The sequence below is a fragment of the Monodelphis domestica genome, chromosome 3 (assembly GCF_027887165.1).
Source record: "Monodelphis domestica isolate mMonDom1 chromosome 3, mMonDom1.pri, whole genome shotgun sequence".
NCBI lineage: Eukaryota > Metazoa > Chordata > Mammalia > Didelphimorphia > Didelphidae > Monodelphis > Monodelphis domestica.
Genome location: NC_077229.1, coordinates 365,859,396 through 365,876,089, shown reverse-complemented (window position 1 = coordinate 365,876,089; position 16,694 = coordinate 365,859,396). Strand labels below are relative to the sequence as shown.

Sequence of the window (16,694 nt, the reverse complement as noted above, 5' to 3'; positions counted from 1 at the left end):
TTAATTATAAAGAAAAAGTATATTTAGAAAATGGTTATTTTATACTTATTATAATACATGCAGTTACAATTTTTCACAGTAACAAACAGGGCAGTTGGATTGTTTATGTGCTTTATTGAAGAATACATTTCTATAACTAAACTAATTATAAAAAGGCTTGTTGCTATGTCTGTACAAATTGAAAAAGTGTAGTACAGAGTTAATTTAATCCCAAAGTTGAATAAGTTGTGACAATTTTCTCCCTATTTTAGGTAAAACTTTGTGAGACAGTAGGAATAGAATAGGAGAGAAGAGTTCATTGCCCTGAACTTTCCAGAAAGCTGCCTTCATTATGTATATAAAATTGCCTTAACATCTTTAGATACTCAAGTCATTCTAGGTGGAAAACTAACAAATATTCCAAATATAAGCATTTAACAATCTCTTGAAAAAACAATCATGCAATCCAGTCCTGAAATCACTTGATATTCAGTGCCTTTTCTTTTTCTTTATACATATACATTTCAGCAATCAGTTCATTTCTTTTCTATAACTTCCCTTGGTTCCCTCACCTTCATTAAAGGTAAGTCTCTTGCTTTTAAGCTAAACAAACATTCATAGAAGATTACTTTCTGTCTGACAGCTAAAGATATGTTTTTTTTCAATCATTCAGATCAAAAATAGTTTTTTTTAATCCTATGTCAATATGGACACTATTTAAAATTATGTCAGTCTCAAAACCTTCACAGAAGTCAAACTCATTCTTTTCATTATGTTGCTAACCTGTAAAATTTCACAGATGCTCAACTCGACATTTTCAGAATTTCTTTCCATCTCATTTAACTTTGGGGCTTTTAAAGCAAGAGATTTTGTGATATGATATGAACAAAACACTTCAATCAAAATCAGGTTACCTTTGCATTCCACAATCCCCTAACCAGATTATTAAAAAAGAAAAAAAAAGAAAGAGGGAAGAAAGTGTCTCACAACCCTTTTTCATATTCCTCTTTATTTCCCCATGCACTTGAAGGTGATGTGATTTTAAAATATGTGAGAGTTCCCAGAGAGGTGTGTATAAAAAAAAAAAATCTCGGTCTAAAAGCCATAGTTATCATTGTGGGACACTTGCCTGTAAACTCAGCCTTTTACTGCCATAAACACATTCACTTGCTGCAGTGCAGAATGAATGTCAGCTTAGTCAGTCAGAACTTTCAGTGCAGAAATTCAGTCTGATGCCGATGCAGTCACCCCGATAAGGAAGCACTTACCTTAATTGAAATCTTGCCTTTGCTAGAGCTGAGACATCAGTCAAATCAACCTTGATTGGGGTGGGGGTATCTAAGTTTTCAATCAACACCCTCCAGGTAGCTGCATGCTGTGCTGCTTTTATGTTTATGTTGAACTCCTTCTTGTCTAAAGGAGAGAGAAAGAGATAAGCTGAAATCCTCTGAGGTTCCCAGTGAGTAAGTGAGGACCAAAGCAATGTTTCTTAACATGAGATTCTCCGCAAACGTGCTCGGGTCTGGAAGACCCAGTAACTGCTGTGATAGGCTCCTGTCATGTCCCTTGAGCTGTGGGATGATCATTGACCTGATTAGCACTGAACACTCCCTGCATGCAGGGAAAGAACTGAGAGGATTGGTGGGTCGCAAGGGAATTGGAAAAGGCACCAGGGCCACTTGGGAATCTTGTCTCCTCCAGACTAATGGATGAGCTGCTGCCAAGGCTATAATTTCTGAGGAGGTTACCCACGATGTTAACCATGTGAGGACTTAAACAAATGTGCTTTCGCAGGCTGTTTCTTAAGGTGCAGAAGAAGTACTAGACACAGAGTACAGCTGAGCAATTAGGAACCTGGGGGAGCTGATTTGTTAGACAAACCTCGACATATTCAGCACTCAGAGCCTTTAAAGGGGATGCCTGCGCTTGCCTTTGACTCTGGAAACTGACTCTTACTTTGACCTCTGCCCAGAGAAAAGGAACTTAGTTTGTCCACTCAATAAGGGCAATTTTCAGTGTTGTAAAACGGAGGTACACAAAACGGAGAAGCAAATCTGGCAATTCTTCACACTGACAAACACAAACACACTCACACGCGGGACTACAGGATGATTTGCTCATCCTGGAAGAAAAAAATGTCTCCAAAAAGTGGAGACAAAATTAACAAAGAACTGAGGAAATGATTACTTTATTCCATTAAACATTTCTGATTCCAATAAGTGAACCTTGCTAAATGATGCCTTCTATTCTTAAAAGGGAATCTGCTCCAATTCTTAATTAAACTAATCAAAATGAAAAGGACATTCAATGGGGATCTCTAAAAATTAGACACACTGCTTAAAATAATTATGTTTCTGGAGGAAGAGTCACTTGCTAAAACCGACCTCATGGCTGATCTTTTGCCATTGCCCACCTGACAGCTTCTTCTAAGTTTTAAATCCAGAGTTGCCAGTGTATTGATTAACAATAACAAAAACCAACCAAACAGAGGGAATAAAGAAAGGTTAATTTTTGTTGGTACTAACTTTACAGATGGGGAAAAGAACAGCAGTTAACATAAAAAGAACAGAAGAAAAAAAGTCATTTGCATGTCTTAAGGGTGAGAAAATTTCACTGCTAGAGAGAATAACTGAAGAATGCTCCCTCATAATAATGCTGAAATGTTAATCACCTTTATTGTTCCAAGTCAGTCACATTTGAGACATGGCATTCCATGGGCAACACTATGTTTTTGTTATACACATAAGCCTACATACATACATTTAAACTTTCCCTATATTTCTATGTTTGTGTTTATCCCAGAATAACTCTAATTCAAATAGAACACTAAAATAAACTAGTCATATTTATTCCAAAGCCTAGTTACCTCAAATTTTCATGGGGAAATAACCTAAAATTCTATTTCTCATTAAAAATAAAAGTTGTTTAACTGCATACTCTGCAAAACACAAAATCGCCTTTAATTTTGGAATTAATGGAAATAAGGCAAGTTCTTGAACTCAAAGTGCACATTTTAAGCATAAGCACTTTGAGGAAGTGGGGCTAAAACATTTCAATGTACAGATGAGGTCTCTTGCTCCCTCACCTGGCTGAGGGTGGGAGCTGTATGGAAAAAATTCTTTCTTTACTGAGCACCTACCCTCCTGGAGAGAAGGAACAAGCACTTTTTACTCCTCAACAGGAGACCTATTATCCAATTAAAGATTAGCATTAATGAGTTCCACTTGGAAAATGACTACTTGAAACCTCTTTCACCTCTCAAGTGAGGTATCCAAAACATAAATAGTAAATGAGTAATATAGTTATTGCTCTCTTTATAAAAATGTGGAGGTAGCTTAGACAAAATACAGAAGAAAACAAAATATCATTAATATTCTCTGGTAGCCATATAAATATATATGCACCCACAGATACATACCTACATGCATGTGAATATAAATTACTTTTCTACATGCATATGCATATATTATGAACAGATATACACAAGTATATTTATAGTATGCATGAGTATGTATAAGCAATTTTGACTGTACTCTCTAAATGGTCTAAGTTCTTATCTGGGAATGAAATTTAATTTTTAAAATTGTCTTCCTTTCAAAACACCGGCTTACTTTACCCTACAACCTTCAAAAATTATACTTTATAGCTAAAAGGAGTGCTAATTTCACTAATCTCATTCACTTTATTTTGCTGCAGATGGTAAATTACATCAGGTAAAACATCTTTGACTTGATGTAATTTTTTGGTTGTAAAGTATAATTTTTGGAGGTGGGAGGTCATGATAGATCTAGGAAGAATGTATCTGGTCCCACTTAATTGAAAATTTATAATTCCCTTGTTGAGACCTTTAAGTAGTATTATTCTAATGGCTAATGCTATTATAATAAATTTTGTGGCAGAAAATTAATAATAGAGCAAAAAAGGAAAGGGGATCATTCTCTCTCTCTCTGGTATATGTGTGTGTGTGTGTGTGTGTGTGTGTGTCTGTCTGTCTGTCTCTATCTCTAGACTTTGAACATTGACATGACAAAAATGCCCAATGGCTAACTCTAGAAATCTTTGAATCCACCCAAGTTGAACAATTACTCTGATTGATCACCACTTCACATCTACTTTGTTAAAACTTATTTTTGAATAGCAAAAGGTTAAACACTTAATTTTGAAATACATTGACAGTGTCCATTTCAATATACAATATTAAAGTAGTGGAGAATATTAACAATGAAGGAACAAAGAGTGAAGTAGAATACTGAGTATGCCTTTCAAGCCAGATTATTGGACTTGATGTAACTAAATAATAGAATAGAATATAATCATCCTGAGTGGTAAAGACTGCTTAATTTTGTGATTTCACCCCCTGAGTCTTGCACAGTCCCTCAGGCTTAGTAGGTAATTAGCAAAGTTTTTGAATGAAATTAAGTTGTCTTGATGAAAGCAAAATGAAGATGATTAGAAATAAGAAAATAAAATTATTAGTAGATTTTGGAGAAGAGAGTTTAGCAAATATTGGATCCAATTTCTCTAGTTATAATAAAATAACATTAATAAAATGGCTTTAAGATTATATAGTGCTTCATATGTATTAATTCTTATAATATTTATAGCATAATTTTCTTCCCACTTCACAGAGAAGGGAACCAAATTTCTGAGAGGTTCAATGACTTACCTACAGTCAAAACACTAGTAAGAGACTAAAGCAGGACTCAGTGCTAGGTTTTCTTAGTTCTTACTACTCTTTTTTTCATTTCTACTACACTATGCATTAAAACTCTACAAGAGATTTCAATAATTCTCTCCATATTTATTCACTTAGGAGTGAGAGGCAAGAAAGAGTAGGAAAAAAAACAGAAAAGATGACATTATCTTGATATTGTAAACCTTAAATTTTCTTAGACTTATGAATGTTGGAAATTTCCCCATTGGGAAATTTCATACTTGAAAAATTTCCTACTGATAGTAAGAACTCTATTGGAATGTGAAACTCCTTGGAATGGGAGGATACTTCTCCTCCCTACTTAAGACTACTTTAGGACAGAAACCTTTTGCTAAACAATGGAAAGGGCTTTGACCTATGCTTAAGCATAAAACAGGAAGTTCTTTGAGTCATGATTGATTTTAGAATTGATACAATAGAGATACTTGGAATGACAGAACCAGGTCTTGGAACTTCCAATCTCCACCCTACTCAGAGTAACAGGATTTAGGAAGGGCTACAGCAAAGGTCAAGATTTAATTATTTGAGAATATGACCTTCAACAGACATGTGCAAAGGAAACAGACCTCTGGGCAGTCCTGGGTTAAGCTAGAGTCACCATTGTCACAGGGGAGACATGGACAGTGATTGGTAGATGTGAGAACTGAGGGGAGGGGACTTAGATGGTTTCCTTAAAGATAGCAGGGTCTGAGGACAGGAGCGAGGTTTTGCTCTGAGAGGTTTTGCTCTGAGAGGTTTTGCTCTGAAGGAGGTCTGAGAGGAGGGCTTGCTCTGAAGGAGGCTGGAGGTGGAGGCCCCTGAGACTGTTTCTCCATTTTGGTCACGTGAGTGATAGGGACTGATCTCTTTTCTTTGCCCCAGCTATCTAAGGGCTTGAATTTCCAACATTCATAAGTCTAAGAAAATTTAAGGTTTACAACAGGATGGATCAAAAGCACATATTATATATATACCTCAATCATACTTGGTTAGACTGCTATTTCAGTTTTACAAAGAAAATATTGAGAGTTCAGCATTCAATACATGATTTGGAATAAGTCAATCTGTTAGTGGTCTGTTCAAATTTTATCTTGCAGTTTTAAATGAAGTCAGATGGGCTTTAAAATAATTAATAAAATTTAGAGATAAGTTTAATTTCTAGGTCATATTAATGAAAAAGAAATTTAAGGGTGACCCATTCTCATGATTTCATTTTTTCCAAATAATATTTACATTTGTATAATTCTAACTTTGCTAAACAATTTCACATTTATTGTATCTCATTTGATTCTTAAAACAACTATATAAGGCAGCTAGAGGAGGAATTACCACTATTTTTAAAAGAAATGGGGAAAAATTTTTTAAATTCTTATTTGATTAAGGTTACTGACGTACAAAAGAACAAAGTTAGAGATAAAATATTTGTTCTAACTTCCAGAATAAGCCTTAATCATGTTATGCTAATTTGAACCAATAGCAAAAATAACAACACATTCTTTGGAAAGGGTTTGGGTTGTCCAATTATTGTGGGCTTCTCTTCAATACATGGTGGGGTATGGTATTTGCCAATTGATTGTTTTTAAAAACTGACTTTTAGTTCTGGGAATCAACAAAATAATACCTTCAGGTTAAACCAGATAATCTGTTTCAGTGCAACCCCAAGCTAAGATTGTTTTTACATATTTAAATCAAATTTTATTATATTTAAAATTTAAAAGATTTTGAGTTGTAGGTATTAATTTAAAAAAAAGGACAAGTGTGAAACACCTTTTGGTCACTGGGACAAAGTTTTCTAACCTCTTTGTTTATATACTTGTACTTTTCATGACATAATTTTACAAAGCTGCTGAGATTTAAACTGAGAAGGAATTAGGGAAACTTTCAAATTCAGTAGTTGAGCATCATTAACCAGTTTCCTAAAATTCACTGGTGAATTTTTAGTATGATTTAATCATGATTCTGTGCTGTATCCTCCCAAACACTTTTAAATATTAACTTACTGGTTAGATATACCTATATGGAATGATTAAATTATCAGCAGATAAAAAATCTCAAAATAATATTAATTGTTTCCTAAAAGGGAAAATAATAGAGGTGTAAAAAAATGACAGCATCTTGATGTTCCCAAAGAAACATGCTACTAATTCCATGAAAGCTAGGGTCTCAAAATGCTATTAGGGGATTTATGTGTTTTTTTTTATGAATAACACACACACACATTTCAATTCACCTGTCGATGTTTTTAAGTTGGTAATTTATAGTTACTCCATAATGAGACAAATACTCATGATATCAAAAGAAGGAATACTTAGACTGCTTGAAAATATTTCCTATTTATTGATATATTTAATTTTTATGTCAACTATATTTCCAAATATATTCTTAACCCTTCTTTGCCCAATGAGGCATTTCACAAAACAAGCAGACAAAATGAGATTTAACAAGAATAACCAATTTAGTAAAAGAGTCTGGCAATAAGATGTAATGTTCCACTAGAAAGGTACTTTTTTCCCATTTCTCCATCAGGACAATCTTAATGTTTGGTTATGATCATAATTCAAGATAATGACAAAATAAAATCATCATAATGATTATGATTCAGTGTCGTTTATTTTTTGTCATTGTTGCTTCCACTTATGTTTCTATGAGTATTGAATAGAGTCTTGATGTACAAATTACTTCTATCAGACTGGCAAGTATTGGCTACTGGTTCCATTTCTTTGACTTGGTATCAGTTTAAAAAAAAATCTCCTTATTCTTCTCTGAATTCTCCAAACTCATAATTTCTTCTGGCACAGTAATATTACATCATGTCCATGTAACAAAATTTATTTAGTCATTCCCCCAAAAGGAGACAGTGTCCTTCAGAAAAGGATTTACAAATCCTAAGCAGCAGATTTTTGTTCAAATCAGACCTCTATCTGTCCCTTTGTAATTATTTGGATTTGGCCAAGTGACTTAACTTCCTTGGGCCAACATTTCTTTAGCTTTAAAATAAGGAAGTTGGATTAGTTGACACTTAAATCCCCCTTCAGCTCTAAACCTATAATTCTGTGTATAGTAGATACTTAAAAATGTCAAAATAATTTGAATTGAAATATAGAGACTAGGTATCTGGTCCAAACTTTACACTATCATGCTATTAGACTTGTAGCTAGGCAAAAATCATCCTCTAGTTAGAATCTTCACTTAAAAAATGTGGGACCTCAACAAAATTGTCTCTAAGCTTCATTATTATATGTTCATATAAAACTAAGATCATTTGCCCTTACTTTGCAAGATTATGAAAGAATTAGGCAGGTACAAGGTTTAAGGCAAGTATAGTATCCTCGCACTTTATTATTATAAACATGTACAATATTCTTTGTTTGTTTTCCTTTACATATACTGGTCTAGCAAGAACTGTCACTAGACACAATTAAAATGGTTTAGAATTTTCCTTGTGAATATTGGTTTCATACTGTTCATAAAGGAAAAGACAAATGGCTAATTTTTAGAACGATCTTAGAGATCTTCAGGTCAATCATTATAACATTCCTTTTCAAAGGACATGGTCATTATCTTATCATGCCAAGATTAGGTCATTAGCTCCCTTTTCCCTTATCCTAGTCACTGAAAAATTAAATATGATATAATTATAGAGATTAAAAATTACCTCCATATTGTATGGTATTAATGGAATGCATTGATTATCTAATATTAATTTTTAATATTTATTCTTCACATGGCCTTCCTACTTTTCAGAGGCCAGGTACTTTTTGAATGGATTAAATGAAATTACTTTAAGCCTATTTTAGGTCTAAGCAATTTGTTGGCTTCCATCCTTCCGTTTAAATTACATTCATTTTGTTTTATATCTTTTAGATGTGATTTGTAGATTTAAATATATGAAATAATAGAAATGAAACATTTCATGGACAATAATTGCATTGTACTTAATGCTTCAGGAAAGATACAGGAACAATTCAATATATATAGAAGTTAAACAACATACTTTCTTGTTTTAATAGTAAAAGAAAAATAAAAAAAATATTTTTATTATAAAGGCCATCTACAAATTGAGGCCTTGAGTTAATGATTGATTGAATTTGGCAGCAGGTTAGTGGGTTTGTTTGGTTTTTTTTCCCTATTTTTTCAAAGAGTGGGCTTTTTTGAATACAGAGAGAATAGCAGTGAGGATTGATAACCTAATAAGTTACTGAGAAAATAATATAAGAAACAAAGGTAAATAGAATCACTTTTATTGCAATTATTAGTTTCAGAAATTAATTAGGAAACTCTGGGAGGAAATGAAAAGATCACTCTAATGCAAATATATCCAGGGTCATGGTATTTTCAGGAAGCATTCTCAGATTTCAAAAAATAAATAAAAATTCACATGTAAAAGTGGCAAACAATTTTCACTTCAAAAAGTCATTAAGATAAACATTATACTTTTTCCTTCTTATGATTATTTTTAAAAGTTACTCTAATTAAAATGTTAATAGTACATTAAAGCAGAGTAAAACTGTACTTAAACTGTAAATTTCAAGACATTTTTTTAAAAGAATCGACATTCTCAAAATTGAAATAAATTCAATTAATATTCCAGTATTGTATCTTAATGAATGAGAGAAATCAACAGATTCAAAGTCTGTTTTCAAAGTGCTAAAAGGACTTTTAAGTTCATAGGATATCTGAACATAATGTTTGAAAAAAATCAAGATCTCATGTAGAAATAAAAGGCATTGTTTAAAAATGATATCTGTACTTCTAATATTACTAAGGTTTTTTTTTATAGTTTTAATATGTTTTTTTCCTGAGTTCATGCTTATAAAGGAATTGCCAAAAGGTAGAACAAGAGTACCAACCATCCAGTACACTCTATTTATTTCAGAAGTTTAACTTCTTCAGACAGGCTCTAACAATCTCCCTGTTACCTAATTTCACCACTGAGTTAATAGTGAAGTTCTGTTGTGTATCCACTTCCTCTTGGTTACCAAACAGCAATTTCCTTAAGGTACCATGATGATGGTTTGAATTACCTCCTGAGTTTCCTTTCTTTCCTCTTATTACATTGAGTGTTCTGCTCATTTAGCTTCCTCTGTGCCCCCTTCTTTTTCTCTCTTGACAGAAGTCAATATTCTGCTGCCACCACATCAGCTATATAAGTCTGTCTGCCTGCCTCACTGACTCCACATCCCCTTTTAAAAGAGCTTAAATCTATCACTATGATACTCTGTATAAACAGCAAATTGGTTAGAGCACAAACCAATTGTTCTCTTCAACTCAGTGTTAATTCATACAGTTTTATTTAGACTGGCAATTTTTTAAATATTAAGATTTGTTTTCATAGACTATTTAAAATCAATGGGTTTTACACTGTTGAACTAAAAATGCAAAATATTATTGTTCAGAATTCTTTATAAAACCTCTAGATAAAATCTATCTGAAATAAAATATTCTGGGAATTGGTATTTTAGACTGCAAAGATTAATAATAATAATAATAACAGCTAAGTGTTGAAGGTTGAACTTGAATTCGTGTCTTCCTAACTCCAGTCCTACTCTCTGAAATGCCCATGTCTCATACTTTGAAGAGTTCCCTTCTTTTACAAGGATTAGCTATATGGTAGTTAAAAAATCTATGTTTAAATGGCTTTAGCTATATCTGTGTTTAAAAGCTAAAAAATCATACATATATATGTATGAAATATTTATTTTTTCATAAATTTCCTCCCTAAATTCCTTCCTAAAGTTCCATGTCTCATTAGTCTTTGTTTTAAGCTGGTAAAAATGCCAAAGTTTAAGTTACCAGGTAAATTTATTTGTTTAGTTTGTTTGAATGTATTCCCTGTAATGATTAATAAGTTTGAGTGTTAGAATGCCTGAGTGAAGGAATCAGGATGAAGAGTACTGTGATATAAAGGTGAGTAGCAGTGAGAAACCAGGTGATATTTGAAAAAAAGAAAAGAAAATTTTTTTTTGGTTCTTTCCCATCTAATTTTCAATGTCCTTCTCCTTTTCTATGATAATACATGGCAAAGAGGAATTGAGAAGAAAATGAAGTAGATTATCCACAATAATTAGGTACAGTTCTTTATGACTTAAAATAAATAAACTTGGATTTGGAGTCAGAGTATTTGAGCTTAAATCCTGTCTATCACTTTCTACATTTCTTTCTTTGTATAATGCATTTTGTCTCTTTTGGACCTAGTTCCCTCACCTGTTAAACATCATCCAATAACTTGGATATATTTTATATCTATTTCTTACAATACTTTGTATTAAGGTTTTAGGTATTTATCACACCCTTAAACTAGCTTATTGTTAAATGATCTACTTTGTATTTGTAACTCCACATAAAACAGCATTGCTCTCTGTTTTAAGAAAATGAGTATTTTTACATTTACTGTTCATTAATAGTCACTGTTATCATCGTTATCACATTCATCATTAAATATTATACATAAATCCTATATATATGGCACTATTGTACATTCTTGATGTACCTTACGTTATTATAATTGTCTTTGTGGTTGCCATCCTCTACAGAAAGAGATCATCTCTCCTACCTACCACATTCCAAACACAGTATTTTGTAATGTTTTTGTCAGCTGTTTGTGATTTAAAAAGATCATCATCTTTTAGCCAAAAAAAAAAAGGGTGATGAATCTTTTAATAGAATGATAAGAATACCCTAAACTAAGCCATTAGAGCTTGTGCTTTCCAGGCATAAGTCAAGTTTCTGAAGAGTATGCCCTTAATGTTGACACAACAGGTACACACACACACATATGTAACATAAAATTCATTTTATCTCCTTAAATAATGATATTAGGATGCATAGTTGTGGTTGAGCTATTTTCAGTTAAATCTGATTCTTCAGAATCTCTTTTTGGGGATTTTCTTTGCCAAGATAATAGAATGGTTTGCCATTTCTTTGTCTAGCTTATTTTAGAAATGAAGAAACTAAAGCAAACAACATTAAGTGACTTCCTCAAGATAACATAGCTAGTGGTGCCCGAGACCTGACTTGAACTCAGGTCTTCCTGCCTCCAGATTCAACTCTCTATCTACCTAGCTGCCCAGAATATATAGTATTTGTGATAAACTTATAGAGATAAAGGTTTGACTTCAGAATTGTTGGACTCGAATGACTATTCATATAGCTAATAATACAAAGGGTCAGTTAAACTGATTAGCTGGTGAACAATAAGAGAAAAGTTCCAAAAGAAGAGGCTGATGTTTTAGTGCCATTGATTCTAGTGCCATACCTAGTAGATGAGAGTCAAATGCTGACATTCAGGGAAAGGGCTAAGGTTGCCATTATCAACTGAAGCACCTGATATTGTGTCTAGGTTTCTGGGTTGTACACAGAGTTCAGGGTGGGGAATACCTAGATCAGTGCCGTGTCCCTCTCTCACACCAAGTGCCAGATGTGCCTTGTGTCACCCTCAACCCCCCCATTATCCCACAGAGGGGAGGGAGGAAACACTCCCATTGGACTGCTGGGTGGGTGGGGGTAAAGTGTAAAATGTCATCAGGCCCAGTGGAGAGGGGTAGGGAGTGCCCCCAGCACTCTGCTCCCCTCCAGCTGTGCCACCTGTGCCTCCACCTTAGCCCTTTTTTTACCCATTGGGGGACTGGGTAGAGCAGTGGGAAATGTGAAGAACTGTCATCAGGCTTGGTGGAGAAGGGGAGGGGAGCAGCTCATTCTGAGTGCCTCTCTTTTCTAATAAGAAACTCTGGTGGGGGAGGGGGGCAGGGTGGTCATATGCCCATAGGGAGCTTTCTGTGTGCCATCTTTGGCACCCGTTCCATAAGTTTGCCATCACTGACCTAGATTATGGTTGGTTCAACTCCATGATGTCCCAGAAAGGGAAAAATCCCTGGCATCAGGGCAAATTATACTCTCACAAAAGTTATTAAACATTTAAAAAATGTGCTATATCTCTTCTGATAGCATGCTGAGTGAGGTTAGGAGGGAAGGTATATGGATAATATTATATCTACTCTGTTAATAATAGCAAAAGAAAAAACCAAAGAATTCTTGGGAAATCATATATGTTCACCAATTGAATAAATTATGGTATGATATGAATATAATACAATATTATGGTGACATTATAAATTATAAATATGAAATATATAAAGAAATATAAAATTAATTCTATGGAGTGATGGAACAAAACAACAAGATAATATATATATTCTCTCTTTGTCTGTCACTCTTTCCCTCTATCTCCCTAGGAAAGAAGAGAAGAAGAGAAGAGAGCAGGTGTATGCACTGTGTGTGTATGTATATATATACACATATATATATATGTGTGTGTATATATTTATATATATGCACACATTTCTATAAATATATATGTGTGTTTGCTATGTGTGTATATATACACACGTGTGTATACACACACATTTTTTTACTTGCCAATGGTAACACAGACAGTATGTGTCCGAAGGAGACCTTGAATCTAATTCTGCCTGACTCTGAAGCTCATTCTCTATATACTCTGCCAGGCTACCTTTCTGCTGCTTCTTAAAACACACATACATACACACAATGAAAACATTCACACATATATGCACAACATATACATGTACAGAAATCTACATGTGTATGTATGGCTATATAGACACATATATAGTGCGTGCATGTATGTGTGTGTTTGTAAATGCATAAAACTCCACACAGTTCCTCTGAGAGTCAGGCAAAACTGGGTTTAAGTCCTGATTCCAACATACTCATAGACTAGCTATTTTACCCATGGCAAGTTATTTAAACTCTGCAGTGTGCCCAAGTGTCCAAGTCTATAGAGTCTCAAAACAGATACTGATTTGCATTGGTAGGACATTCTCAGGTCCCTAGAGAAAGGAAAGAAAAACAGAACAAAAGAACATATTGCCCAAAATGACAAAACCACAAGTAGGCAAGCAGTATTTCCTTTGCTTGTTTATTATTCTATAATTTATTGATTCTGCTATTTTAAACCTTAGAATTAGACGTAGGTTTTTACTCTTGTGCTTTAAATTTATTTGTGTTTATTGCTGGTTAAAGTCATTAAGCTTATAGTAATTTTAAAAAGTAATTGATTTTATAATAAATTCTGCCACATGGCTTCCGAATGAACAATGCTTAGATGGAAAAAAAGTAACAATAGAATTATAGAATTATCTTAATATCTAGGGTCAAGATGCTATTAACAATTTTTAAAAGTAGGATACTTTTTCTGAGTTTTCTTGTCAATATCAGTAATTTCATATCAAGGAGAAAAATAAACTCAGTAGATGAGTTAAGCATTACTTAATGGTACATCATGAAAGTAACTATCCAGACTCCATACAATCTGGAGAAAGGAAAAAAAAAACAGATTTTTTAGGGCATCCTCCTCCCCAAATATTTTTTTTCAGTTTAATTTGGCATGTAAACCTACTCCGTTCCAGAATTAAAGGACCAAGTTGATGTAGGGAACATTGCCAAGAGTATGGATTGGAGGAGGAAGTAGGTGCTACAAATTCCCCCAATTCTGTCATAGTCAGTCCTAGTCAGAGAGCATGATGAGCTTGGAGTGAAGACTGAACCTAGAGTTAGATGTAGAGTAGAAGTAGCAATCTTCAGTCATGAATTGCTGTGATTGGAAAGAAAAAATCATTTGGTGGCCAACCATCTGGTGAAGAATTTCTTAGTTGGTCTGGTGATAACAGACATACACAGTCATACACTTATTAGTTAACAGATTCACTTAAATAATAAAGTACTTAAGATATTTCAATCTTGCAACCAGTGTATGGCCATGAGAATTTGCAAGTAATTGAAGATAAATTTTCATTCCATAATTCTGTAAGACATCTTTATTATGTTAAATATTTACGAGTTTCTAAAATATCTTTTAAAAAAACATTTCATAGCAGTTTTTGTCTAATGAGCCTATTAGGTTAATTTATTATTTATCACAGATTTTGTAGCCATTAATATTCTATCATTGAATTTTCATGCAAAATTAAATAATATATTCCAATGTGTACAATAATACGTAATAATAACATGTATAATTAGATAATAATAGTTTGCCTCATTACTATAGTAGACAAATCAATGATAGTAGAAAAATACATTTAGTTTTAAGAACCTTTTCTGTGAATGGCACTACGTTAATAAATAATACCTTAACATACTTGAATGAATTACTTTAATTTACCACATCCACATGTACACATACACACTAAGCACTGGCTTTTGAGTTAAGAAGGAGTGAGTTTGAAACCTGCTTTCGATGTTTTATAGCTGTGTGATCCTGTACAAGTCACTTGACTTTAGTTTCCTCTTCTATAAAATGTTGATAATAATAGCATCTATCTCACTCTCTAATTTTTGGAATATACTGAGGTAAGATACACATTTCCAAATGCTAAAGCAGTATATAAATGTTAGCCATGGTGTATGTGTATATTATATGTGCACAGGTGCATATTTAAACACACACATACATTAAATACACTCACACTAAATGCACATGATTATGGAACCAGAATTAGCTAACTTTCAAATGTCATCAACAATACTAAGAATGAGGGCAAGTGACAGTTTACATTTTCAAAATAGTTCAAGACACTATTGGATAATCGTTTCTATACGCTTCTCATCATATTAATTATTTTCCAAATAGCTACAGATGTGGAGCATGATGACAGTTTTCAGAATATAACTATCAGCTTTTCTGAGGCTAACTGGTCCTCATCCCTCACATCTCCCCATTCCAATCCATAATCCACAAAGCTAGAAAAGTTAGTTGCTGAGCAAGGCAATACATCCCAATGTCTCCCTATGACCTGTAGCCTCAAATGCAAATTCCTTTTTAGGACATTTAAAGCCCTTCACTACCTGACTCTAAGTTATATTTCTAACATTAATCTATGTTTCTGCCCAAACTAAATTTGACATTTAGCTAGACTGGTCTGCTTCTCCTTACACATGGCACTCCATCTCCTGTTTACATTTCTTTTCCCAGGTCTTTCTCCCATGTCAAAAATGTACTCTGTGCTCATTTTAACCTCATAAAATCCTTATGTTTTGGAAAGTTCAGTCCTAGTGGCTTGCACCTCTTTCTGCCCACCCCTCCAAAATATTTTGCATTTCTTTGGTATATATTTCTTACAACAGTATATAGATAGCAGATGTACATGCTGTTTCTACCATTTCTTTTTGGTCTTTGGATCCTGTAGTATATAACTCAATGCACAGCACAGAGTAGGCACTTAATAAATGCTTGCTGTTTAAAATAATATAGGACCAAGTGAAGATAGTCACATGTGTTCTATGAATCATTGAAGACAAAGTAATAGATTGACACACAATAAGTGTTATGCCTTTACTGCATCTTTAAACTATTTTAATATATAATATTTAATATGTAAATTTAAAATCCTCCTTTAAATGTGATTATTTGATTCACATAATTTAACATTGTTTTCATAAGATTATGAAATGTATTCTTTAATTTTTCATCAAAAAACCTTAAATGACAGTGGAGATTAAGTATTTTCCTTATTATATTATAAGTATTGTCCTTATTATAGTTATAACTTTGATTATTACAAACAGATTTGTGGGCCTCATAGACATTTTTAAAAATCCTCTAATGTTTTATTGGCTTAGAGTTTTACAATCTAATGAACCTCTCCAGTCTCCTAACAGTGAATTCAGTACTAGACTGGGAATAAAGGAGAACTCAATTCAAATCCTACCTCCTATTTGTTTAAGCCTAGGCAAGTCACTTGGGTATCAGTTACTTTTATCTACAAATGAGGAGTGATTTTCAGTGATCTCAAAAGTTCATTCCAGTTCTAAATCTAAGATCTATGAGCCTTGAAATATTTGACTCCTTCATACCAGGAAATGCTGCAATATTTTGAAATCATTAAAGTGTACCCTTTAAAAGCTACAACTTGTTAGAAATAGTAGCTGTTGCTAAAAACCACCAAATTAACAACAAAACAAAAAAGAACAAGGACAGCTGGGAAGGATTCTAAATCCAGCA

General features: G+C 33.4%; 1 protein-coding gene across 2 annotated transcripts in view; it reads right to left on the bottom strand.

Annotated features, from left to right (window-relative positions):
* Nucleotides 1-16,694, bottom strand: part of CDH12 (cadherin 12) — a 1,480,679-nt gene that overhangs the window by 633,248 nt on the left and 830,737 nt on the right. Inside the window, exon 3 of one of the 2 annotated variants that reach the window (XM_056824264.1) lies at nucleotides 1,248-1,392. The gene's annotated coding sequence lies outside the window, so the exon portion shown is untranslated. Of the gene's footprint in view, nucleotides 1-1,247; nucleotides 1,518-16,694 lie in introns of those variants that run through there. The other variant, XM_007486837.3, reaches the window with a different exon arrangement.